The sequence below is a fragment of the Tupaia chinensis genome, unplaced genomic scaffold (genome assembly GCF_000334495.1).
Source record: "Tupaia chinensis unplaced genomic scaffold, TupChi_1.0 Scaffold149148_1, whole genome shotgun sequence".
Classification (NCBI taxonomy): Eukaryota; Metazoa; Chordata; class Mammalia; order Scandentia; family Tupaiidae; genus Tupaia; species Tupaia belangeri.
Window position 1 is genome coordinate 58,339 of NW_006208994.1, and position 25,927 is coordinate 84,265.

Here is a 25,927-nt window from a genome sequence, read left to right on the forward strand (position 1 = left end):
CAGAAGTCCCAGATCTTGGTAAGCAAATTACTTACCAAGCAAATTCTTTATCTCTGCCTGATGTTACACACTGTTTTACTAGAACCCAGAACTCTTGCCACTGGGCTGTAATACAAACCCTGACACACTTCTTTTTGGACCTTGAAAAGAGACATTACTTTTTTTTTTAAAGAGAGTTTTTTGCTATAGGGCATCTGCGCTTGCCAGAAAGACAGAGAGACAGAAAGCAAGAAATCACTCCCTGTGGGGGGATGGCCACACTGCAATCCCTTCTTCTCCATTCTCCTCTTGGGATCTTGGGCACGCATGCACATGAGCCTTGTGTGAGTTTAAGCCACTGGGTTAGGGATTTGAACCACAGTCTACTACATGGAAGTCCAGCGACATAGCCATAAATGTGAAAAACCAGCTATATCATTCAAGTCCACTTCATTTAATCTTTTACGGACCAGAAATCTATGGCGTGTATTTGCCAGTCTCCCTGCCATTTCCATGGATGATGAAACTGCCACAAATTTCACTGAAACACAGCAAACCTTTTAACTGCAATTGCAGCAGAACTGTGATGGGAGTGGAGAGCACCTCTGGGAGGCCAACGGGAAGATGGCTGTGCATACCGAAGAGAAATGGCAGCAATACTGTGGCAGTCCCTAAGGAGGCAGCTGCCTGTTGTGCTGCTCAATGCCTTGCATGGAAAGGCGAGGGATCATTATTTAAACAAGTGAGCTCAGGAGGCCAATACATTCCCACTGCCTTACATCATTGTGGATGGAAAATATGCCCACTGGAGTCAAACCAAACCAGATACTGCTTTTTAGATTCCTTCTTGATACTTAACAACCTGAAATCAGGGCAAAGTTTATTGTGCTAATCAAATAATGAGAGTGGTGCCTTTCCCATCATTTGAAAGTATCACACTAACAAAATCATCAAGAAGGAAAGAGATGCTACACAAGAATACTAGATAATCCCAGTAAGCATGGCCTTGTTGGTTCTTTCCTCCTCTCCACCTCTGCAAGAGTCACAAAATCTCTCTCCTCTGTCTTCACGTACGGAAGAGCATGTGGGTGGTGAGCCATCTGTGAAGCTCCATCAGGGAGGGCTGGGTAAGTAAGTGGTGGAAAGAAGCCAGGATCTGAGATGTGGTAGGAACAACTCACAGGGCGTTTGAAGTGTGGAGTTATTTCATTGTACCCTGCAAAAAGCATAAAAAGAGTTCATCTCTGCAGGCATATTGAGTTGTCTTCACATAAAATCCAAGTCCAGGTTTGAACTCAAACCTTCCATGTGTCCCCTTTCACCTACCTACCCTCCATTTTATTTCCCTAAGCTTTGTGAAGTCTTTTGTCCGTCTTGTTTTACAGACCCCCTCCCAACCAGGACCACCTCCTTGCCCCTTGGAGCCATACAAATATTTGTAGTGCTCCCCGAGCTGACCTCCTTGCCTTGCTGTGGTTAGCACAAACACTGCTTGCAGCCGTTGTAAGCTTCCTGGGTCTCCAGCTCCTCTTTCATGAGAGGCTGAGAAGAAAATATTCTTCTGACTGCAACACTCACCGTGCTAAAGAGAAAGCAACTGAATCGTCATGACAGTCTTCATACAGTCTTGCCACAGTCTAACGGACAGTCTGTTTTCTTCTCTTTTTTTAATTTCATTTTTTTCAGGCTTCAAAACCATTGCAACTTATGAAAATTAGTCTGTATGCTATCCCCAGTAGGACCTAACAAACGAGTTGCTTAAAGCCTTGGAGTAAAAGGGAATAAAACCACAATCACAACATGATTTTAAAAAGAAAATAAAACAGAAGTCAAACATAAATTCTTTTATGCACGTTTTTTTTTTCTTTTTCTTTTATGGTTCTTTGAAAAAATCACTTTAGCAATGATTAGGACAAAAATTACCAGGATAAAATGAATACCAAGCAAGAGGCACTTACCTATTTTAGAAATAATAATAAAAAAAATGTTCAAAAACCTGTTATGACACATCCTTTAAAAAAAAACAGAGGCCTCATTTTAAATGAAAGTTTGTAAGTAACTATGAAATTCCTCACATAATTAATTCTGTAGTAAATATTTGGATGTACACATTGGCTGGGAATTTCTTTAGAAAGTAGCTGTGTTTCTGAAGCAGACCATCTCCAGTAATGAAAAGAACTGGCCCAGAAGTGTGACTTGGGCTATAACTGATAAGAGGCCACTTTCTCTCCTTTACCAGTGATGGCCAACTATTAAAACAAAACAAATCCTGGGACCAGCAGTTAGCGTAATAGTTATGTCACTGAACTCCCATGTAGCCGACCGTGGTTCGCGTCCCAGACCTGGTGTCTTAAACTCACGCGGGTGCGTGTGCATGGGTACCCAAGATCCCGAGAGGAGAATGGAGGAGAAGGGATTGTGGCGTGGCCATCCCCACTGGGGAGTGATTTCTCACTTTTTGTCTGTCTCTCTGTCCTTCTGGTGAGCACATACGCCCTATAGCAAATAAAACTCTCTCTCTCAAAAACAAAATCAATCCAAACCAAAATAATAGACAAAAAATGCTGGGAGATAGCTTTTTTTTTTTTTTTAACTTTTATTCATTCCAGTCCTAGGATAGATAGCTGGTGGAATAAAATGGCTATATACTAAGACATGATGGTAAAAGTGGTTGTGGTATTTTTTCTTTCATTTGATGGATGCACCATGTTGTATTTATGATGAAGTGTCTTTTTCAAAAACATGTTTATTTAATAAGCATTTGATTTAATTTATAATTAGATGAGAGCATTCCTATATTGTCTCTAATTTTCTGCAGCTTTCAAATGTGAGGACCTTAGTATTTTTGAAGGAGGGAAAGAAAAATATGAAGAGAATAATGATGCACTAGTTTTTCTTCAGAGAACTGAGAATCTAGGTTCTTTACAACATATAATATTAAGGGACACTTTTTTTGACAAAACACAAAAATAACACCCTGGCATGGGTGACTGGGGAGGGCAGCTTTTCTCCATGGATTGTTCTATCAGTAGGAATGAGAGGCAGACTGCTCAAATTCCCAGAAATGTCAACTCTGCTGCTGGAGCACTGAGCTCATGCATCTATTGGCCGAACTTTTTCTTTTTTTAGGTGGGATTTGCCAGAGCACTTTCCCCTGATGTGACTACTGAAGATCTGATTGAAGATCTTGAAGTTTGATCATTATGGCCAACTCTGATTTGAAATATATCTGGAACTGTGTTATGCCCTTTATGGTTCTTTTTCTTTAAATAATGAGGGAGAACACATTTCTGGGACACCATTATTTGCCTCTTAGTGCTGTATTTCCGTGCTGAGGGAAGGCTGGGAAATGCAGGCTTTCCGAGAGGCTTTCCATCAACAACTAGATGGATGTATTCTGCTACTGTGTGCCCCCTCTAGCACTTGCTTTTAATTTTTACATCTGAATTATGAAATGCCACCTCTACTAGCTACTGCCAGGAGCTGAGAACATTAATATTGATGTCCAGAAAGGTTGGGAGTGCAGCTGTGGGATGATTTAAAGATGAGAATTATCAGCCACAGCATCTGAGTAAATAAATTCACTATACAATTTGCTTCCCTTTTTACCCTCGATTGTAAAAGGAATCTATTTTTAAAGAAAGGGGAAAAACTCAACATGTGATCTGAACTCTAGTAGCTGTGTTTCTGAAGCAGACCATCTCCAGTAATGAAAAGAACTGGCCCAGAAGTGTGACTTGGGCTATAACTGATAAGAGGCCACTTTCTCTCCTTTACCAGTGATGGCCAACTATTAAAACAAAACAAATCCTGGGACCAGCAGTTAGCGTAATAGTTATGTCACTGAACTCCCATGTAGCCGACCGTGGTTCGCGTCCCAGACCTGGTGTCTTAAACTCACGCGGGTGCGTGTGCATGGGTACCCAAGATCCCGAGAGGAGAATGGAGGAGAAGGGATTGTGGCGTGGCCATCCCCACTGGGGAGTGATTTCTCACTTTTTGTCTGTCTCTCTGTCCTTCTGGTGAGCACATACGCCCTATAGCAAATAAAACTCTCTCTCTCAAAAACAAAATCAATCCAAACCAAAATAATAGACAAAAAATGCTGGGAGATAGCTTTTTTTTTTTTTTAACTTTTATTCATTCCAGTCCTAGGATAGATAGCTGGTGGAATAAAATGGCTATATACTAAGACATGATGGTAAAAGTGGTTGTGGTATTTTTTCTTTCATTTGATGGATGCACCATGTTGTATTTATGATGAAGTGTCTTTTTCAAAAACATGTTTATTTAATAAGCATTTGATTTAATTTATAATTAGATGAGAGCATTCCTATATTGTCTCTAATTTTCTGCAGCTTTCAAATGTGAGGACCTTAGTATTTTTGAAGGAGGGAAAGAAAAATATGAAGAGAATAATGATGCACTAGTTTTTCTTCAGAGAACTGAGAATCTAGGTTCTTTACAACATATAATATTAAGGGACACTTTTTTTGACAAAACACAAAAATAACACCCTGGCATGGGTGACTGGGGAGGGCAGCTTTTCTCCATGGATTGTTCTATCAGTAGGAATGAGAGGCAGACTGCTCAAATTCCCAGAAATGTCAACTCTGCTGCTGGAGCACTGAGCTCATGCATCTATTGGCCGAACTTTTTCTTTTTTTAGGTGGGATTTGCCAGAGCACTTTCCCCTGATGTGACTACTGAAGATCTGATTGAAGATCTTGAAGTTTGATCATTATGGCCAACTCTGATTTGAAATATATCTGGAACTGTGTTATGCCCTTTATGGTTCTTTTTCTTTAAATAATGAGGGAGAACACATTTCTGGGACACCATTATTTGCCTCTTAGTGCTGTATTTCCGTGCTGAGGGAAGGCTGGGAAATGCAGGCTTTCCGAGAGGCTTTCCATCAACAACTAGATGGATGTATTCTGCTACTGTGTGCCCCCTCTAGCACTTGCTTTTAATTTTTACATCTGAATTATGAAATGCCACCTCTACTAGCTACTGCCAGGAGCTGAGAACATTAATATTGATGTCCAGAAAGGTTGGGAGTGCAGCTGTGGGATGATTTAAAGATGAGAATTATCAGCCACAGCATCTGAGTAAATAAATTCACTATACAATTTGCTTCCCTTTTTACCCTCGATTGTAAAAGGAATCTATTTTTAAAGAAAGGGGAAAAACTCAACATGTGATCTGAACTCTCCAACTCTAGCATTGATGTGTCCCTTTTCTCCTCCAATTGCACTTACATGTCAGCATAAAGAGGTATGATTGTGAAGGCGAAATGCAACAAAATGTGTGTTTCAGTCCCAGACAACATAAATAGAAAGAATGGGAGGAATAACGGAAAGGGGAAGGGCAGATTTGAACACTAGATTGGTTCTTTTGCAATTTTATGTCTAGTTATAGCCACATCAATGTACAGAAGGCAAACTGTTGCTTGTGATGTTTGGTTGTTTGGCAACCATCTGCTGAGCCTAGAGCAAATTTCACATGAAAACCCAATTTCAGTTGTGACCTAAAAGGAGGAGAAATGCATGGCTCTGAGTGAATTCCACTTTGAATGTCTAATCGCTCCCCTTGACATTGCAGAGCAGAGCTCACAAGATGGGCACCTAAGCGAAACTAAAGCCACAAGAGGCAAACACAAGCACTTAGTCTCTCTCTTTACCCCAAGATTTGCACAGCTGTGGCAGTGTTCACAAAGGACGCTTAAGTCCTGATATGAGGCGTGATCACAAATCTGCTGAACCAGCTTCTGCTCACAATAGAGCAGCGATTTGCTTTTTTTTTTTTTTTTTCCGTTCTCAAGCATTACTCCAACACATATGGTTTTACTTTCCATCAAAAAGAAAGGTTAGGAATCCTCATGTAATTAGGGGAAATCTAAGTATACTTTTTGTTCAAAAAAAAAAAAATGCATAATGGAGCCAGCTAGTGGCATGGTGGTTAGGCAGCTGTATCCCACATGGCTAACTGCATGGTTCCAGTCCAGGACCCAGTGGTTTGAAAAACACTGGGCACATGGGACCAGCAGTTAGCATAATGGCTATATCACTGAAATCACAAGTAACCGACCGTGGTTCGAGTCCTGGACCTGGTGGTTTAAACTCACGCCAGGCGCGTGTACATGCGTGCCCAAGATCCCGAGAAAAGAATGGAGGAGAAGGGATTGTGGCATGGCCATCCCCGTGGGGGGGAATTTCTTGCTTTCTATTTTTCTGTCTCTCTCTGTCCTTCTGGAGAGTGTGCACGTCCTATAGCAAAAACCTCTCCAAAAAAAAAAAAAAAAAAAAAAAAAAAAAAAAAAGAAAAAGAAAAACACTGGGCATATGTGCGTGCATGCCCAAAATCCTGAAAGGACAATTGGTGGAGAAGGGATTGTGGTATGATCATCTCTCAGAAGGGTTCTTTCGCAAAATACTTCTCTCTCTCTCTCTGGAGAGTGTATGTGCTCTCTGGCAACACAAAACAACACACACACACACACACACACACACACACACACACATACACCAAGAAAAGAAGGCCAAGTAGACTTGGTTCCAAATTCTCATTCATTATTTTTTTTTCTCCATCTGTCCCTTTCCCTTCTTCAAATTAAATAACGGTAGATTACAATGTCCCTGACTTCAAAGGGCCTAATAAAGTCAAGGATATAAATACAAAGCAATCGAAGTAATATAAATATATTGTAGAACAGCAGTTTGAATAAATTAGTGCTTAGATGTACACATGCAAAATGTCTTTAGAATGAAAGGGTAAATCAGAAATCCCTTCCCAGACTGGGAGGTGATCATCTTGAAGGATGGGTGTATTTCAGTGATGCAAAACACGGGGTCTGAACATCATAAGCAAACCACCGTCACTGAACACCTGAAGTTTGCTCTGTCCTTGAATTGCCACGGTGCATGACAGACGACTGCAGGCCCCCGTGCAGCCTCAGCCTCATGTTCAACTGGACTGCTGAGTGCTATGGAAATAAACAAGAGGCTACAATGATTATAGACAGTCCTGTTAGGAGAACATAGGTGTCTTGTAGGAAGAACTTCTATCATATCGTTTGGTAGGCCAGTGCTTCTCAAGCCTGACTATTCATGTGAATTACTAGGGCTCATGTTGAAACTTGGCTTCTGATTTGGCAGTGTGGGAATGGGTTATGTGTTTGCATTTATTTTCTGTTTGTTTTTTGAGAGATTTTTGCTAAAGGGTATGTGCACTTGCTGAAGAGATAGAGACAGACAGAGAGAGAAAGTGAGAAATCACCCCCAAGGAGGATGGCCATGTTATAATCTCTTCTCTTTCATTCTCCTCTCTGGGTTTTGGTAATGCATGCACACCTGCCCAGTGTTATTTTCAAGCAGCTGGGTCTGGGACTCGAACCATGGACAACCGTTTGGGAATCCATTTCCTTAATCACTATGCCACCTCCCACCACCGCCTCTGCCGTTCTAACAAGTGATGTCAATAATGCTGGTCCTTGGAGCATGCTTCAAAAAGCACAGGTATAGGACCAATAGCAAATTTCTTCCAATGGCTCTGAAAAACATCTGTATCGAAGGTGTATGCATGTGTGTGCTCTGCAGTGATGACAGGAGGACTAAGATGGTGAGCCAGATGTCTTCTGAAATCATGTACTGGCTTGGGAGAATTGTACATGGAGTCTATAGCATTTGATATTTCGGTGCCTCTCACTAAGCAATGGCATCTCATTTGGGTCAAAATCCAGAAGTTTGTACATGGAGCATCTGTGACACTTGTATTATTCCTTTTTTTCACCTACAATCTCAGCAGAGGTAAAACTTGGATCACTTTATTAGATGAATTATAACTAAAAATTTTATTTCCTTTTCTATAGCAATAAAAATGTGTCCAAACCCCCTTCAAAGATCGCTGTTGCAGGTCTGGTGCAGCTTCCAGGCCTTTCACAAGTCTATATAGTCCTCATCGCAAGGGATTCTGTTTCGACATCTCTTTCAAAGCCTGGTTGCACAGCTTTTCCAGGAGTTTCTCTCACAGAATAGCATTTTTATTGCTTGTCCACTGCTTTAACATTCAGTGGTTCAATGAAGATTTTTGAATATCTAATACTTTATGCAAAAATGCTTTGGGGAGCTAGAAAGATGTGTAAGATCTGCCCAGGCGGACCTGAGTTCAAATTCCGGATCTACTATATATGCCCACATGACGTTTTCCAAGTTTATATGACCTAAGCCTCATGTGCGTCATCTGTTAAAGAGGGGTAATGTTTCCTATTGATATGTAAGATTATACTTGACATTGCATGTAAAGTCCTAAGAATGGGATAAGTAAGGGGTTAAAAAGTGAAATGGTGACAACTATTGTATTGTTATGATACCTACATTAAAGAATATCAAAACCTAGCTCTGGATCCTAGGTTCTATAAATACTTCAACATCTTATTGTCTAAAACATACACTGAGATTTAAAAAATACTCTGCTTTAGAGAGTGTACATGGAGCTGTGTGTATATGTAGGTGTGTGTCTGTGTAGAGGTGTGTGTGTGTGTTTTCCATCGACTGCAGAGGCAGACACAGAGTCTCATGACCTTGGTTAAAATTCAGTGCCATTATTTTATCTGAAAAAAATAAAATGACTGGGAAGGGAAAAGCTTAAATTTAGGAAATAAATGATGGTGCCAAAAAGAGCTTCTAGAAACATGGAAAACTTAATTACTAAAGGCTTACCTCATTTTTTATTTCTTCCTATAATTAGACTAAAGCGTATATTGATATTTAAGCAGTAAATGTTTATTTTGGCTTCAAGTAACCTTTTTTAAAAAAAGAACTATTTTTTATTTATTTTATTGAGCACTATTACTATTTTTTAAAATTTGCTTCAGGGCATGCACACTCACCAGGAGGGAGGGAGAGAGATAGAGAGAGAAAGAGAGTGAGAAAGCAAGCCAGAAGGTTCAGGACCTGAACGGTGGTTGGCTGTGGTATACTGAACAACAACAAAGTGGTATAAAGTGGTCACCACACTACCTACTGGTCCCGTAAATGAACCTTCTAAAGAAAACAGATTTCCCTTGGTGAGATGTAAAGCTTAATGAACTTCTAAAATAACATTCTGATAGGGGCCTGACTGTGGTACAATTTTGACGGTCCAGTGCTGGACTCACAGGAGAAGAGTCCTGGCTTCACATTCCAGGATTTCTCTGAGCATACTGGACATGCTGGTGCCTGTGATCCTGGTTGGCTCATACTGGGGCTGTATCTTGGTGTGGGGACCTATGTGGGGCCTCACTTGTCTCCCTCTCTCAGGAAAAATCAAACAAACAAACAAAAACTGAATAAAGTTAAAAAAAAAAAATTACAACAGAGTTGTGATAGCTTAGGAGAGCAGAAACATGCTGTTCGTCCCGCCATATTATCGGTAACATATCACCTGTGATGCCAGACAACATTGGCACTCAAATATTTATTGAAATAGTTGAACTAGATTTTTCACTCGTGGTTAAATATTTATTTCCTATTAAAAAAGAAACTGCATTTCAAATGATAATCTTTGAAATAATTTAAAGTCAGAATAAATCCCAAGGCTCAGCTAAGCAAGCTTAGTTAGGTTTTACAAGGTGCCAGCATTTTTACCAATGGAACGATGGCTAAAAATGAGACAAGTGAGTAGGTGGGGACTGCGTGAACCTGATGCTCTGTGATTAGAGTGTGGAAGAATATTTATAAAAATGGATAAGCATTGTCGGCATTGCTGCTTATGATTCAAAGGCAACAAAGGTCTTCTAGAAAGACTCTCCACTAGATGTGTGAACTTGAGAAATTTATTCACCTTTTGTGGGCTTCAATTTTCACATTGTAAAACTGGAGGATCATATTAACATATACAAATTTAATTCTGTCTATAAAACCGAATTGTTATTATTTTACCCTTTAATGGTTAGGTAATTTTTCATTTGCTATTTCTATCTTCAAATCATTTTTTTAAATTAAATAACCATCTAGATCCTACACCTCTAGATGACGTTCCTAAATCACAGATGAAAATATGGTAACTGATGTTAGTGACCAATGTTTATTAATAATGTTCATAAATGCTATTATTATTTTCCCATTTCACTGGTAAGGAAATGCATGTAGAAAAGGGCACTTGAAGAAGGTCATATGTGGTACCAACAGTTAGCGTAATGGCTATGTCGCTAGACCCCCATGTATTCGATTACGGTTTGAGTCCCGGACCTCGTGGCTTAAACTCACACCGGGCACGTGTGCGTGTGTGCCCAAGATCCCCAGAGAGAATGGAGGAGAAGGGATTGCACCATGGCCATCCCCTTTGGGGGATGATTTCTCGCTTTCTGTCTTTCTGTCTCTCTCTGTCTGGCAAGCACATGCGCCCTATAGCAAAAACTTCTCAAAAAAAAAAAAGAAGGTCATACATCTAGAAAGGTGTGAGACTAGAATTTAAGATGAGCCTGTTTCTTTTAGATACTCTTTGAGCCCTTAACCTGTGCTGACACCTTTGAAGTTTTCTTTAAGTTTGGATGAGCAAGTCAAGACATGGAAACATGCGTTAGCAAAATTTGTTCCAGAGATAACAAGTAGATCTTGTTTGTCTTAGCAGAATAGAGGTGCTGGGAAATAACCAGAAATAATAGAATGGTGCAAAGGACGGAGGGTGATTTATGGAGATGGAGCCTGGGGGAAAGGACAGACGTTTACAATGAAGCAGAATTGAGCTCTGAACACAAGTTTCACTATTTCTTGAACATGAGATCTTGTGTAGATCATTTACTTTGACTACACCTCAGTTTCTTCATGTGTAAAATGGTCGTGATATTATAAACTTTGGAGGGTTATTGTGAGAATCGAATTAGTTAAGGCATATAAAGTATCTTGTGTCTCTATTTTCGGAAGAAGGGTGAAGGAGAAGATTACAGGAGGCACATGTAAGATTGGCAAAGGTAGAAATAAAATGTTGAGATGGTGTTACCAAAACATCGTAGAGTTTGTTTGTTGTTATTGTTCTTTGGACATCTGGTCTGAGATCACCTCCTTTCTCAATCTGGTTTATGAACCTCTGATGACAGGCCATTTCATGGCCTGCGTTCCCACGATAGCCAGTTGGCACTAGGCCCACAACAGCAAAAACATACTACATCCTTCATGAGTGAGATTTTGAGGGGATCCCTGCTTCTCTGTCTATTGGAATGGGTTAGAAAGAGACTAGAAAAGAGATTAGCCAGCAGGCTTCTGAGGTGGAGAGAAACATTTCCATTTAAAGCTATGGAGTAAGAAGTTCAGAGTCTGTATTGATTTGCTTTTTAAAAAGAATATTAATTTCCCTTAAAAAATGTGGGCGAAAGACTAAACAAATTGGACCTGGGATTTATTTACTAAGATGCAGTCCCTGATTATTCTCCTGTTTAAATCATCCCACTGCCACACTGCAGGCCCTTCTAAACATGAATATTAATGTTGCCTGCTTCTGGCAGAGGCTGGTGGATGTGGCATTTCATAATTCAGTTGTGAAAGTGAAAAGGGTCTCACAATTCAATTCCACAGCCTGTCCTGTGCCAGGTGGGAAAAAAAGAAAATTAAAGTATACTAAAAAGGGTTAGAAAAATTAATAATGTTTTTTTAACATTTATAGATTTATTTCTTCCATAAGCCACAGAAAAAAAACGATACCGAGACAGCACCTTCAACAGTATCTTGATGCCACAATCCACCATCAGTTACAGTCAACCTGTGTCATGGGCATGTACGTGTCCAGCATATTTAGCAAGGTCTCCGGACTCAAATCTAGAACCTTCCCAGGTGGCTCAGCCTTGCAGAGAATTCTGTTTTATCTCTGCACCACCATCCAGCCCCCATAATCTTTGTAAGTGATAACTAATTTCCTGTAAGGAATTTCCAGAATTTTATTTGGGGGGAAACAAACAAACAAAAAACCCTTAATGTCCAGTTTCAGTTCTGATCACAATCATATTAGTGTGGGCATAATTTTAATAATTTTTTGTTAAGTTGTTGTTGCTAAATTCATCCTTTTGTTCATTAATGCAATAAATAAATATTGAATGATCAGTATTTACAAAGCTGGAATTAAGAATGAACCAAGCAAAGTCTCTGCCCTGAGGAAACTACACTTCTTGGTCAAGTGGAGGCAAACAACAAAAGGTCAAGTTTTAATTAGTTCACCCAACTGATGAACATAAATCAGATACTGGCCTGAGTACTGGAATTATCTATCAATAAATAATCCTGAGTCTCTCCAAGGGAACGCTCAGTCTAGCGAAAAATACAGACACCAACCAACCAACCAACCAACCAAGGAACAACCAGAATGATAAAGGAAGTACTGAAGAGTAGTAGCAGTTAGAGGAACATGATGGGGGAGGTATTTTAGCATAAAAAGCATCGTATGCAAAGGAGGATTGGCAAAAGAGAATGTACAGAGTGTTAATGGAAAAATGAAAATCAGTGTAAGTATATCAGTAAGGGAGTGGTGTGGAGAAGCCAAGGGAAAGTGGTGTGCAACTTCCAGACTGTGTGAAACAAATATGAAATAAAGGAATTTAGCTGATCTCTAATTATAGGATAAGCTCCTTGAGTGTAGGGGTATAGCTCAGTCTGCTTTAGTTCTGTGCCCGTAGCACCTAGTAAAGGCTGTATAAGTACTCACAGAGAGAATATATAGAACAGGTTTGTGAGAACGTGGAACAGAGTGTGAAGAACAGGGATAATTCAAGCTATTTTTGTTGTTGTTCAGAAAAAGCATTCTAGTTATGTGGAGTATGTGCTCTTGGGGAGCAAGGATAAGATGGGTGATTTGTTAATAGAACATTGCATTAATCCTGGCAAGAAAAGATACTAGTCTAAAGGAAGGTGGTGGCAATGAGAATGAGATTTCTCTGCCACTGGAAGTAAAAACACCTTTGCCCATCTCCTTTGTAGTCTTCATATTGTGTTTTGTTTTTGATTTTTGTTGGTTGGTTGATGGATTTTTGAAAGACTTTTAATTTCTTCTTACTTTCCCCTTTGAAGTGTTCCTCCACCTTTTAAAAACAGACTTGCTAGGTCCCAATATCAACGTCAGGTACCCAACAGACATTGTAAACAGAAGTTGTGTTTTAGTAACTGAGGATTATCTTAAAGAATTTACTCTTCAGTTCCACTAACATTCTTCTTTTAATGTATCTCATTTAGTTTCAGCTTGGTATTGAGCTGTAGGTCAGAGTACTTACATTACAACCTGTAAGATCCAGATGCTTCTTAAAACTTTTTCAGGCCCTACTTTGCTCCCATACTGTCTTCTTTATTAGTTGTAGAGATTATTAAACAGCAAGTACCTCTCTATGCTCCTAAGATGACCATTTTGCCTTATATCTGTGTCCTCTTCGCTAGTTTACTCTTGATTTCTTACTGATAATTTCAGCATTCTTTGTACTCCCTGGCAATTGTAAGGGAATTTTAAACTCTTTGCCCCTGAAAGTTACTTCTTATTTGAAGTTCAAGTTGAGAAAGAGTTTCACATCTCAGATTGTCATCAAGTTCTCTATAGAACCTTTTCAAAAATGTCTTTGGATATGGTTGTCACTATATAAAGCAAATTATTAGTTCCATAGGAAAAGAAAAGTTCTATGGGGGCTTAACGAATCTTGTGAATATCTCCTTTTAAGTCATTTTTAATCTCTCCAAATAGTTAAATATGCAATACAGATGATATATGTGATACATGATTTAACAGCTATATCTCACATCTTACAGCTGTTTAAAGAACGAAATGATTTCAGTAATGCCTTTAATGGATAGGATATTTGGTTACTGAACTCTCTAGGAAAGGAAATTGTGCCAGAAGTCAAATACCAAAAAAAAAAAAAAAAAAAAAAAAAAAGGCACAGAAGGGAGAGAAATATTGAGTTCAGTAAGATAAGGCCATTAGGAGTAGGGTCAGGAGAGGGAATAGAGAACTATGCATAGATTACAGGGCGGAGGGCCTTGTTTGAAGATTTGCTATTACTTAGCTAAGCGACAGGTGTAAAGTAAGGACATAAAGTAGTGCTTTACAAGAGAAAGTCGTCTTTATGTGCTCCAATTATAGATATCACAGAAAAGCTCATGCAAGAGAGCCTGTCTTTGTAATGTCCCTTGACAATTCCGTGTGAAGGACCTTCTGCTTAAATGGCAGGACAGTGTGTCAATGTGTGGAGGTGTGGGTGCAGCAGGACATGAGCACTTCTAACTACTGAGCACGCCCTTCCATTCTGGATTCTTGGCAGGTCTTTCATCTGGTGAAGCAGGATTATGCAATCTATGCAAGAAGTCAAAATCTTAGTACATCCAAGAAACCAGAGAGAAGAGCTAGAGGCGAGGTGGAGTCAGGAAAAGTATAACGCAGTCATCAATGTGACTGTGCCCTTGAGTTCCCTGATATGCCTAATGCTGGGCCTTGACTTACATATCAATGCTGTCTTCCTCTCACATGCTTTCATCAGACTTACTTTACAGCCCATTCCCCTTTCTCCTCCAACTCCTTGGTAAATTTGCCCTGCTCTTAAGACTTCATTCATTTATTTATTTTCATTCACATAGTTACCAATTTCGGCCTTGTAAGACCCTAGTTCTGCATCTATAAAGAGGCCATGCTTGTGTTGTGAGTTTATGAGAGTTCTTTAAGGTGAGGAGAGGTCAGGAGACATGGTGAAGCAATGTTTCTTCCTTCCTGCAGCTGCTGCTCTGGAGGCCTGACCATTTTACTCTTTTGTTTCCAGAATGCCCTGTCCAGACATCTTCCCTGAGAAACAAGTGGCCCCATATCTCTGTCTGGATTATAGGCAGGAGGAAGATGGATGAAGACAGAATGGGGAGCTGGAGAACAGGAAGGGGGAAGCTGGAAAAGGCAGAGGATGGAAGGTGGGGCTGGGGGGCAGCACCACTGGGCCTACTGAAATGCTTTAGCTTGTCACTAAACAGTAGAGGCCAACAATTTGCATGACATGATTAGTACAGGAGGGCAAATTAAACAGTTATTAAAGAGAGGCAATCAATTGGTACCTGGCAGTAGGCTGTGAGAAGATCTGTCAGGCGCCCTTATTAATTGAGAAATGCCTTCAGGGGAGCCCTTTCTAAGTATGCTTACTTAGTTACACAGAAGGCCCAGTCGCTTAGCTAGTAACCTGTCATTATTATTAACAGTAACACAATAATAACAATAACAATAATGGCAAATATTTTCTATGAAGTAGTAAGTCTTCAGTGTATTTTTTTTAATTTTTATTGTTATTATGGGAAATGTATCTCTCTCATGCTGGGTTCTAATTACCATTTTTATGAGTTTTTTTTTTTCACTAAGGCAAAAGAGTTTGTTTATAAAGGGACTTTTTTCCTCCCCGGACCGCTGCTCTGAAGGTTAACTGTTTTTAAGAGAAGCACTCCAGACTTAAGGGAAGCGATCAGTGGGATGATGCCTTCTCCAATAATGAACAGAGTAGCAGCAATGTTGAATGCTCAATGGCATTTGAGCATGAATTTTAAGCATTCTTTCATTTATTTCATTTGATCATAATCTGGGCAATGACTAGTTATATTAGCAAGAATTCCAGTATCAGGTGAGAAATTAGACTGCTCTTTTGCAATTCCCTCTGACTCTGATCATCAATAATTTTTAAAAAAAATTTATTTATTTTTATTTGACCAGAGAGGGACAGAGTGAAAGAGAGAGAGAGAGAGAAGAAAAGTGAGGAAGCAAGTCACCACCAGGTCTGAGATTTGAACCATGGTTGGCCAGTGATCATCAATAATTTTATGTATGGAAATGCCATATACAGAATGCCCAAATGAACGAGAGAGAGCTGTGCTACTTTGGAAAACATAGCACTGCTGGAGTCATTCTTTGAATAATAATTTCTTTTTTTTTTAATCTTAAATAAAGATTCATTAGTTTTAATTTGACCAGAAAGAGACACAAAGAGAGAGAGAAAGAGAGAGAGAGTAAGTGAGAAAGCAAGCCACCAGGTCTGGAACTCGAATTGTGGCTGGCCATGTGGGAGTGTCCAGCGCCTTAGCCACCACACAACCTGCTGGTCCCATAATGAGAACTTCTTTTAGTGAGCCTCCTCACCCTTAGCAGGTTAAGTGCAATGTCAGAAAGATACTACTTTCATCCAACCTAGTGCTTGAGTTAAAGACGAAAAGGAAGGTTGTTTTCCTGCCACTGAAAGACACTGTGCACATCTCAGGTAGAATATAGACTCCAGATATGCCTAGTTTACAAAGGAAATTCACTTCCAGCAGCTGAGACCCAGAGTAGGTTGAAAAACTTTAGGCAGGTGTGTTTTGAGCAGACATATGGGTGTGTCTTGGCATCTCTTTTCCCTCTCCCTCTCCCTCCTCTTTTCCTCTCTCTCCCATATGCACACAGGTACATAGTCTCCCCTCTTTGCCCACCATCTTTTTTCCCCTTTTTTCTTGAAGGCATGAATTAAGGAAAGCTTCTTTACGCCAGTTTGTGTGTTCCTTCTTTCTTTGCCCTTTCAGTGCTTCCCAACTTCGAGCGTACCTGGAACCTTGTTAAAATGCAGGTTCTAATTCGACACACTTAGGGTTGTACATTGCTAACAGATTTCTAAGGGATGGAGATATTGTTTGGCCAGTGTACCTCATCTGGAGCTTGAAGGGTCTTTTACTTGACTCCTTTTGAAAAAGGACTAGGAAGTATCACGATCTCTCTTTCTTCTGGCCTCGATAAGGAGAGTAAGCGGGGAAGCTCCTCAAGTCAGTATATATGGTTCACAAATGGAGAAAACAATGGTGACTGCTGTACTAGGCCTTTTCTATCGTCTAACAGGTGCACTGACTTGGGGAGGTCAGAGGCAGAGAATAATTCATAATTCTATGAATCCAGTAAACAAACTTGTCAGTGAAAGTGGAATAAAGCTCTAAAATTTGAGATTCTATAAACCCACACACCTAAAAAGCCATATTGGTTAAAGAGCTCAAGGCACATGTTTTTCTTGATATTAAGAACCAGTCCTCCACAAAATGCTTGCTAACTGCCTATAGAAAATTTAACAGTGCATATTATGTTCTGCCAATAATTTTATTTATATCTCCGGAAAGTACTTACTTCTTTCCATGGCACACAAAAGAACTATGACAAAATGGAAAAACAAAGATGGCAAAGGGGAAAAAAAGTTATGCCACTTAGATTTCAATTGTCACTCTAAGTGGCCAGGGGAAAGAATAAAGAAACATAGCATTATATTCCAGGAATTCTGAGATGGTTGTTCTATTGTTTTGTTTTAATTCTATTTTTAGTCATTTCTTTCTTTTAAGAGAATAGGAGATATAAAAAGGCACCCTTGACAAAGTCTTGTAGCAATGTCCTTCAAGTCCTCCAGCAAATCAAGATCGTGGGTGTGCCTCCACCTGCTGTACGTCATGTCCACTCTGGATTCCAACTTGTGGTTGACCATGTGGTTTCCAGTACTGCAGAGCCGTATGCTACTACCTGTGTCACAGTGGCTAGGCCAGAACTTCTACTGCTCAAAAATATAGACAGGAGGAAATTTTATACTCAGAAGGGGATAAAAGCATATGGATGGTTGAAATGTTCTTAGAGACATGGAGTGAAAGGCTAACTCTGAAGGGAGTAACAGTGAAGGAAACAGTTCAAAGGACTGGATCATGTGCTTCGCTTCAGAGAAGCAGTTTTGTTATGTTGCCTGACAAAGGAGAGTGACTATGTTAAAAAATGAGTTTTCTATTGCAAATAATTTGTTCCTACAGATACAATTCTGGTTTATTAAACTACATGGAGAGCAAGAGATTGATTTGACATTTATCTTTGGATCCCCAGAGCCTAGCATGGGCTCAAATAGATGATAAATAAATGCTTGTTGGACATAAGGATGGATACTTGGTATGTGCCACTTAAAATTTTATCTCTGATCAAATGTAATAATATTAAGTATTATTGAACATAAGAGATAAGGAACTGGGAGTTATTGTTGTTTTAAATGCATACAGATGGAACTATTACTTTGTATGATAACATAGGATTTGATCTGTTGATAAGCGTGGGTAGTAGAATAAAATGGAGAGAGAGGGATGAAAGAAAAACAGAAGTCTATCTCCTTGATATTGGTACTTTCTTTTTTCTTAAGATTTTTGCTGTAGGGCGTGCGTGCTGACTGGAGACAGAGACAGTGAGAGAGAAAGTGAGAACTCACTCTGGGGGGATGCCCAGACCACAATCCCTTCTCCTCTATTCTCTTCATGGACTTGTGGGCACGCACACACATGCACCCGGTGTGAATTATAAGTCTCCGGGTCTGAACCTCAAACCACTGTCAGCAATGTGGGAGTCCAACGCTTTAACCACTATGCCACCTGCTGGCCCCAATATTGGTATTTTCATAATGATCATAGATATGAATGAAATAGAAGAGAAAGAGGATTCTTATGTTACTATGGCAAGAACAAGGCCATAGTAACATTTAGCCTCAAGCTTACTGCTTTTTTTTTTAAAAAAAAAAATTTAACCATTTATTTATTTATTTTTTAAAATTTACATTTAATCGCTGTACATCTTTATGACATACAAAGTGGTTTATCCCCAGCATGAATACCGTGCATATTAGTCAAGTCAAAGACATTACCATTTACATTATCATCAACAGATAACTTTTCATTTTTGTATCTGTTGAATGTTTCATTTGTTAAATGTATGTTTTTCTTTTTTCCTGATCCTCTTCCTCCTAGTCACGTACCCCCTTCTATACTGCCTCTAGTATCTACAGTTGTCCTCCCTGCTAACATAACATCTGATCTGTCAGCTTCTGCCGTCGAGTGAAGACATTCTGTATACATTACAGGGTGACTACAATGCTTGAATTTCAGTCTGGCTTGCTTCACTTAACATTAAATCTTCCACATTGGTCCAACCCAAATGTTTAAGAATAGATGAATGGACTGAAAAATTGTAGTATGTGTATACTCTGGAATACTACTTAGTCATAAAAAAATAATGAGACTCTGACATTTGATACAAAGTGGACTGGTCTGCTTTTAAGGAAAGAGAAGTTTCAAATATCTATGACTGAAACTGACTGACTAAAGGATGGACAAACACAAGAGATGGGTGTGATTGCCAGATGTGGTGTGTGTGGAGGAGAGGCCTGGGGAAGGACATTGGGAGGAGGGAGAGGGAGGTGTGGTGTTATCTGTTGGAGATATTTTGATCAACTAGATTGGGGAGAAATGTTCACATGTTGAAATGTTCACTTTGTAAGCTAAATAATGAGATTGAATGTATAAAAAAATAAAAAATAAATTTTAGAAAAGGTGACTTTTTTTTAAGTTTATTTCTTCAGTGAGAGAGAAGGAGCACCCCCAATAGGGTCTTCATGCCATAATCTTCTGCCAAGGTCTGCTAGCCCTGATCACAGGCACATGTGCACATCAGCATGTGCGGGGAGGCTCTAAGACTTTCCCCCGAGGGGTACAGCCTTGCAGCGTTATACTGCTACTGGGCCAAGGTCAGGCCCCACTTAAGACTTCTCAACATCCTAGATCTTGTTAAAAGACTGTAGGCTAGAGAAATTTTGAGAACACTCTTGGATATAAGGTAAATGAACCAGTCCAGATGGCAATGATTCTATTTTTTTTTGGAGAGGTTTTTGCTACAGGGCGCGTGCGCTCGCCAGACAGAGAGAGACAGAGAGACAGAAAGTGAGAAATTACCCCCCAGGTGGGATGGCCACGCCACAATCCCTTCTCCTCCATTCTCCTCTCGGGATCTTGGGCACGCATGCACACGCGCCGGCATTTTAAGCCACTGGGTCCAGGACACGAACCGCAGTCTACTACGTGGGAGTCCTGCAGCGACATAACCATTACGCTAACTGCTGATCCCCTCCAGGTGGCAATGATTCTTACTACCTTGTCTCCTCCACGCACCTTCCCATCCCAAATCAGAACTAGGAGGCAGAGGTAGGATATGAATCAATGACGATCACCAGCAGGAGCTGGATATAGCAGCGTCTACCTGTATTCCCTCGGGCCCTCAGTGCCCTCTTTGGTAGCAGCCACTACAAATACAATGCATTTCAGTGTAAACTCATGCCGGGGGTTGTTATCCATAAAGTGGCAGCTGTAAGAGGAGAAAAACGAGGTGTCTTTGAGAAAACACTTAATAATGCCCTACCTCAAACCTGGACTTACATCTTTTTTTTTTTTAATTATTAACACAAAATTTTATTTTATTTTATTTATTGTTTTTAGTTTCTTGTTCTTTTATACAATCACATTATTCAGCTTACAAAGTGAATATTCCAACATGTGTACATCTTTAGAAAATATGCAGGTGTTTCTCTTTAACCCCCCCCAAAAAAGAAAAGAAAATGAATCACAAAACTTTGATATTTCACATCTGGTCTATTATGTCTAAGTTTCTGCTTTCTCATATCTTTTTGTTTCTCATACAAAAATATTTCTTGCTTGTATTTCAGTAAAGCCAGGGAGGAGGGATATTTGTATATACACACACACATATATATATAGTATAAAACTTACTCTAACCACTATAATATATTATGTATATATATTATGTGTGTATGTATTTTTTCAAAAACTTTGTGAAAAAAATATACAAGTTTGTTTTGGTGCAAAAAATTGAAATCTATTCATAGTTTTTTTTTTTTCATAATATGCATTTTCCATAGACTTTTTGAAGACCCCTATACAAAAAGGTATGTTTGAGAAAAATTTTATTCATTCCTAACCGCTGTCTTTTGAATTTCCACATTAGCCCAGTGCTCACCAAGCACAGGTTATTAGCATGGTTCTCGGTCTGATACGGCTTTGAGTGAGGTCCCAGCAAATAAATTATATTGCTAAAGGAAACAGGGTTAATTGCCAGCCTCAATGCTTCTGCACAGAGGGAGGCAAGCATGTCTTACCAGCTCACAAATACATGCAAGTCAATTTACCCAGCTAACAGGCTAGATGTAGTTTAGTTTTTATTCTCCTTTTTCGAATGTGCGCTAACAGATGGAAGGGTTAAGGATGTGACAGTTGGCTCAGATTGAACATATTCTTTTTGATTCTGGAGTGTTTCTAGCTTCATCTTTAAAATTTGTTGCTTATTTCATTTTCTTTGTTTGCAGGCTTGAGAAATTAGTCATTTTCTCAGGACAAATCAGATAGGGAACATAAATCATTTGATCTCTAAGTCATTCATTTTAAACCATCTCAAATTTCTTTTTACTTCCCAAAGTTCTTATCGTACACTGACTGAGGAAAGAATGAATGGCTACACTCTTTTTGTAGATAGACAGTTATTCACATAATTTAAAACTCCACCAGACAAGTAATTATACATATCTGTCCCTTGGTGCCTTCTACCAAGAAGGCAGAGACAGAGGCAGTGTTTCAGATGAGGTGATGAAAGGTGCCAGGGTACCATTTCTGTAGAGATAGATCCTTCTGTGTTTAGTTACAAAGAATAAAAAGTACTTCCATCATGGGGTTTTTAGTTAGCAATTGGACCATGGGCACCATGTATGAGAGAAAGATGTGACTAATATTCTTATCTCTCTTTAACAAGACTGGACTAAAACAAAGTGGGAAAAAAGGCAGAAAATAAGAGGGATATATGTCAATTGGTTGAAAAATTAGGATAATTTAGATCACTGTGGCATCTGCAAGTCACATAACTTCTTCATGCCAAATATTAGCTGTCCAAGAGGTTTAAAGTTTCTAATTCTTAATAATGTCTTTGTCATCTGTAAAGTGAGAAAAAAATAATTCTATTCTCTAAGATTGGGGGGGACGGGACTAGGAAGGATGGTTCAGATTTAATTGACTTCAGTTCAATGTCTGGAACATAACAGGTACTTATTAAATATTATCGTCATTGTTATTTCATTTGGGTAAAGTTTTGAATTGGATTAGGGATTCCTAGTTTTTATTACCAAGTATCCATGTTGTTATATTTTTTTTAATCAAGACCTTGCATTTGAGAATATTTTCATACCCATGGTACTACATTAATCAAGTAATAATTAATTGTTCTCCTACTTGTAACTGTTCCAAGACATACAGCTATCAGCTCTTCAGATGTTGGTGATAATGAGTGTTACCACACTGAGTTCATATTCCATTTCCAAGTAAAAAGACGGTATTTTTACTACATTTTGTTAAACGATTCAGTCTTATCTTGGATGAATATGAGATGATTATTGAAATATCTGTAGAACCTAAGTTTTCAGAAATCCTGGACAGGAACAAGTATCCTGAACAGTAATTTTTGTAACCTAAAACACTATGATCCAGGGATGAAGATTCTCAAATGCCAGGCAGCATCAACTAAAGATGCGTGTGTGATTTTAGTGACCCTGGGAGGTATCTGCACCCTTTCCCAAATCTCATCAAATGAATGACATCTGGAATTCAGCGAGTAATTTCAAAATCTAGATCATAATTAATACAGCAATAGTAGGAGAGGCAATATTTTAACCAGCTTCAGCTAACAAACCTTTATCGTAGGCCAAACTACACAGTTATTTATACATATTATAAATAAAAGGTTTGAGCTAAGACTGAAGGAAGAGGGAAAAAGATGCTCGAGCAGAGTATAGCTGATTGTTAGAAGACGATGAAGAAGAAGAAAAATGAAGAACCAAGGTTAGCAAATTAGACCCATTCATTTTTGCCCCCCAGATGTGACCAAGATTCAAGATTATGGATTAAGTAAACAAGACTTTTTTTTTCTTTTTAAAATGTTTTTTGCCATAAGATGTGTGTGCTTGCCAGAGAGAAACAGGGAAAGAAGTGAGAAATCAACTCCCAGCAGGTATGAACATGCCACAATACCTTCTCCTCCATAGTCCTCTTGGGATTTTGGGCTCATACACATGTGCCTGGTGTGATTTTTCAAGTCACAGGGTCCAGGACTCAAACCACAGTTGACCACATGGGTGTCTGGAGCCTTAACCACCACACCACCTGCTGACCCCAACAAGACTATTTTCACTTTGAGCAGATATCAAAGTAACTTGTGACTTTTTGCCCCAATCTACATAGGTAGGACATTTTTAAAAAAGCCCACCATTGCTTTTCTAAATGTCAGTTGCCACAGACTTTCTGTCTCCTCTCTCTGTCTGTCTGGCAAGCGCATGTGCCCTATGACAAAAATAAATAAATAAATAAATAAAATAAATAAAACTTAAAAAAAAAAAAGGTGAAGAGAAATGTGAGGTAGAACCTCTAAATATGAGGTGTTTGCAGAGCTTCTAATAATCTGATGTGTTTCCACCGTGTGCTGCTTGTGGTGATATTTCCAGAGGCAAATGCTGTAAAAGAGGTACAGCTATGATTAGGAAAGACTTTGTATACGAGGCTAGGTAACTTTTATTTTATCCAGATTATAAAGGAGAGCTATTTGGGGCTGAACTGTGTCTTCTCTTTACCCAAATTCAGATGTGGACTTTCTAACCCCAGTACTTAAGAATGATACTGTATTTAAAGATAGGATCTGTTAGGAGTTCATTAAAATGGGGTCATTAGGTTAGACTCTAGTTCATTCTGACTGATGTCATTCGGATACACAGAGATACATCACAGGTGTGCTTGCATAGAGGAAAGACCACATGAGGACACAGAAGATCAGATGACCATCATCAAGCCAGCAAAAGAGTCCCTAAAAGAAACTGGACTTTGATCTTGGATTTCTAGCCTCCAGAACATTGGGAAAATTAAATTTATGTTGTTTAAGCCACCCAGTCCATAGGGTTTTGTAATGGCAGCCCTGGAAACCTAATCCAAGGGTCTTTATCATCAAAGGAGGTATTTTAAAGTAAAGGATGGTATGTTTACACCAGGCCCTTACAAGCCTAAATATGTTAACATGTTAACCCTGCAGTCCTTTAATCATCTCAACAATCCGAAGGGGTTTTGTTGTTTTAAGATCTCTCTCTTTTTCCATTGCCTTAAAAAAGAAAAAAGAAAAGAAAATCACAAAAGATAATTTAGTTTGCTACCTTAACTAAGGAATCAAAAGATACAGACCATGAACCCCAGCACATTCAATCCATATTTAGTGCCATATTTATTCAGTACACCACACAACTTTCCCAAGACAGAAAAGGAAGTGATTTTCCTCTGGCACAAGGAATAGAACTATGAAATCTGTAATAAATAGAAATCCTTTTACCTTTCACACATTTTCATAATTTCCCCTGCTGCTTCAGCTAATTAATTATCAATTCTATTTGTGTTTAGACAAGGGGGCTTGTCTCCTTCACAGCCCATCTGCTTCGTGGTAACCTTGCTGTGAAGTCATTGCAAAGCAGAGTTGCTGATAAAGCTACCATCTCCATGGCAACCTGCTGCTATGTCAGAAACACAGGAATGTGACCTCACTGCAGTTAAAAGGAGAAATCAAACTGGTGTCTGTTGAGTGAGGTGATAAGAGTTTTTAATCAGACACATAGTTTTTTTTTTTTTTCTTTCAGAAATACCAGAGAGAAGGTTCATTCTAGAGAAATGTTACTGCAACAACCTTGTTTCTAATTTCTACATATTAAATGGCATTTTAATATTAGGAGTACATTATGAATGTGAAGTTGGTAATACTTGGGTGAAACAGCCTATGTAAATACAATAGTGATCCAGAGAGGGTTTTTTTTTTGGTCCATAAAATATAAATGTATTTCTTTTTCAATTGCTTTTGCATTTATTTCTATTAGCTCCTTTATAATTACAACTGACATTCAGTACTTACAACCTCACAGAACCGACAACCCATAAAGTAGAAACCATTGTCTCCATTCTGCAGATGATGGGATGGAGGCTTAGTGAGGTGGAGGTGCTTGCCCAAGATTACACTGCTAGAGTAGTAGATAGCCAGGTATTGAGATCTATAGATCTACGCCTACAAAGCCAGGGCTCTTTACCACTGCACTGTACTGCCTGCCTGTGTACTGTCTATCTCTCAGCATAATGTATTTTCTCTCAACTGTGTTGTATTTTCTTTTTGTTGGAAATAGAGTACCCTGAATGAGAATCTAATTTCATGATTTTTTAGATTGATACATAATAATTGTACATATTTACAGGGTATAGTGTGATTTTTCAGTACATGAATACAATATGTAGTGATCAAATCATAGTAATTAGCATATTCATCATCATCATAACTTATTACTTTGTGTTGGGAACTTTCAAAATGTTCTTTTTCAGCATTCTGAAATATACATTAAATTTTTGTTTGTTACTCTACTGTGTTACAGAACACTAGAACTTATTCCTTTTGTGTAATTTTCCATCTGTTAACCAAAATTTTTCTATCCCTCCCCCACTCCTTCCTAGTCTTTAATAACTACTATTCTACTTTCTCCTTCTTTTTTTATTTATTTTTTTGAGGCTTTTTTCTATAGGGTGTGTGTACTGACCAGAAAGACAGAGAGAGACAGCAAGAAATCACCTCCCAGGGGGTGTGGCCATGCCACAATCCCTTCGCCTCTATTCTCTTGGGATCCTGGACATACACGCACATGCACCCAGCATGAGTTTAAGCCACTAGGTCCGGGACTCGAACCACCGTCAATGACATCAGAATCCAGCAACATAGACATTACACCATCTGCTGGTCCTGTCTACTTTCTACTTTATGAGATCAACTTTTGAAATTTCCATATGAGTGACCAAAAAGTTTCTTTTCATTTGCTTTATTTGACTTAATATAATGTCCTCCATGCTAGTCTGTGTTTGCTCACATGACAGAATTTTATTCTTCTAATGGCTGAGTAGTATTTGAAAAGTATTCTATTGTATAAATACGTGTTTTAGTTTGTGTTTGTACACACATTTTATTTATCCACTCATCTGTTTATAGACACTTAGGTTGATTCCATATCTCCATATCTTGGTAATTGCAAATACTGTTGCAATGAACA

General features: G+C 38.9%; 1 long non-coding RNA gene across 1 annotated transcript; it reads right to left on the reverse strand.

The window, feature by feature from the left end:
• Nucleotides 1-988: 988 nt before the first annotated feature.
• On the reverse strand, nucleotides 989-24,321 carry LOC102490220 (uncharacterized). The gene is made up of 3 exons (XR_337705.1): nucleotides 24,184-24,321; nucleotides 1,438-1,561; nucleotides 989-1,195 (listed from the first exon to the last, which is right to left on the reverse strand). It is a non-coding gene; the product is annotated as an uncharacterized LOC102490220 (long non-coding RNA).
• Nucleotides 24,322-25,927: the final 1,606 nt, after the last annotated feature.